The sequence below is a fragment of the Neophocaena asiaeorientalis genome, unplaced genomic scaffold, assembly GCF_003031525.2.
Source record: "Neophocaena asiaeorientalis asiaeorientalis breed wild unplaced genomic scaffold, Neophocaena_asiaeorientalis_V1.1 scaffold293, whole genome shotgun sequence".
In the NCBI taxonomy this organism is placed as follows: Eukaryota; Metazoa; Chordata; class Mammalia; order Artiodactyla; family Phocoenidae; genus Neophocaena; species Neophocaena asiaeorientalis.
In genome coordinates this window covers 4,066,995-4,069,627 of record NW_020173920.1, presented here as the reverse complement: position 1 = coordinate 4,069,627, position 2,633 = coordinate 4,066,995, and positions in this window count along the sequence as shown.

Sequence of the window (2,633 nt, the reverse complement as noted above, 5' to 3'; positions counted from 1 at the left end):
AAGTGGTGACGCACTGAAAGCATTCTTTTGAGGATCAGAATAAGGGAAGGATACCCATATTCACCACTTTGATTTAAATTTGAAGTTGAAGACCCTAGTTAGTGTACTAAGATAAAGAAAAGATGTAAGAACTGGAAAGTAAGATTAAAAACAACCCTGTCATTGGCAGATAAGGTTGAGAATGCTGGAAACCCAAAAGAATACATGATGAATTATTAGAATTAATAAGAAATTTAGCAAGTTTGCTGGATACAAAACCAATGTGCAGAAGTCAATTCTATTACTAAACACTAGCAACAACTAGAAAATATAATCTTAAAAGTCTACCATTTATAAGAGATAAAAAATATAGAATACCTAGTACTAATACCAAAAAAGCATACGAAGTTTATAAAGAAAATGTGAAGATTTTTAAAAATTTTATTGAAGTAAAGTGGATTTACAATGTGTTAATTTCTGCTGTACAGCAAAGCGATTCAGTTATACATATATACTTTTTCATATTCTTTTCCGTTATGGTTTATCACAGGATATTGAATATAGTTCCCTGTTTTATACAATAGGACCTTGTTGTTTATCCATCCTATATATAATAGTTTGCATTTGCTAATACCAAGTTCCAAATCCTTTACTCCCCCACCCACCCCCTTGGCAACCATAAGTCTGTTCTCTGTGAGTCTGTTTCTGTTTTGTAGATATGTTCATTTCTATTTTAGATTCCACACATAAGTAATATCATATGATATTTGTCTTTCTCTTTCTGACTTACTTCACTTAGTATGATAATCTCTAGGTCCATCCATGTTGCTGCAAATGGCATTATTTCATTCTTATTTATGGCTGAGTAGTGTTCCATTGTATATATATATCACATCTTGTTTATCCATTCATCTGTTGATGGGCATTTAGGTTGCTTCCATGTCTTGGCTATTGTAAATAGTGCTGCTATGACCATAGGGGTGCATGTATCTTTTCAAATTATAGTTTTGTCTGGATATATGCCCAGGAGTGGGATTGCTGGATCATATGGTAACTCTGTTTTTAGCTTTTTGAGGGACCTCCATACTGTTCTCCACAGTGGCTGCACCAACTTATATTTCCATCAACAGCATAGAAGGGTTCACTTTTCTCCACAGCTTCTCCAACATTTATTATTTGTAGACTTTTTAATGATGGCCATTCTGCCTGATGTGAGGTGATACCTCATTGTAGTTTTGATTTGCATTTCCCTAATAATTAGCGACGATGACCATCTTTTCATGTGCCTGTCGGCCATCTGTATGTCTTCTTTGGAGAAATGTCTAGAAAATGTAAAGATTTCATTGAAAGATTTAAATTTTTGGATTGGAAATTTCTTTATGGATAGTTTCAATTGTGCATGTTTAAATAAAATTAAAATTATGAAACAATTCCATTTAACCCAGAGAAACATTGGTTCAAAATCCGAAATATATAGTCCCCTGAATTTTGGTATAACGAGGCACTTCCTAGGAGCCATGAAGTGGCTTGGGTACTAATCTAGCACCTTTGGATAGTTTTTGTTTGTATGAGCCATGCGGCCAATACCCATCCATTTGCTATTCCCAGTTCTTTGGGGGAACTGGTCCCTAGAGAGCCACATCTCCTTATTGGCTGCTAACCATTCTGCCAGTCAAGAAACTTCATCAAATCCTAGAAGCCTCTTCTCACTTGGAGTTTTGTTGTGAAAGTTAAATTTTGTGATGCCCATAAAATGTTTAGTGCATGGTAAGAGCTCAATTAATAGCTATTTACGTTTTTAAAAATATTCTAGAGGAACTTCCCTGGTGGTCCAGTGGGTAAGACTCCATGCTCCCAATGCAGGGGGTCTGGGGTTGAATCCTGGTCAGGGAACTAGATCCCACATGCATGCCACAACTAAGAGTATGCATGTTGCAATGAAGATCCCACGTGCTGCAACGAAGATCCCACGTGCTGCAACGAATATCCCACGTGCTGCAACGAATATCCCACATGCTGCAACAAAGACCCGGTGCAGCCAAAATAAATAACTTTTTAAAAAATACCTTCTAGGGACTTCCCTGGTGGTCCGGTGGTAAAGAATCCGCCTTCCAATGCAGGGGACGCAGATTAAATCCCTGGTCAGGGAACTAAGATCCCACATGCCACGGTGCAACTAAGCCTGTGTGCCACAACTACTGAGCTCATGCACCTCAACTAGAGCCCGCTTGCCACAAACTACATAGCCCATGCGCTCTGGAGCCTGTGCACCACAACTAGAGAAGAGAAAACCCACAGGCCACAACTAGAAAGAAGCCCATACACTACAACGGAGAGCCTGTGCGCTGCAACGAAAGATCCCACGTGCCTCAATGAAGATCCTGTGTGCCACAACGAAGACACAACACAGCCAAAAATAAATAATAAATAGATCTTTAAAAAAATCTTCTAGAGGACAAACTTAGGGCAACCAAATGGTAACCGAATAAAGTATGGAAAAAAAGGTTCTTCACTAAGCAATGGATCTATATAAATGTCTAAGTCTAAAGAAATGTCAGAATTATAGTTATGAACAGGAGGTATCATTTATACAGTTGGGCATTGTGGACATGATAGAACTGAGTTTTACACGTCACTTTTGCTTCCAAATAGGA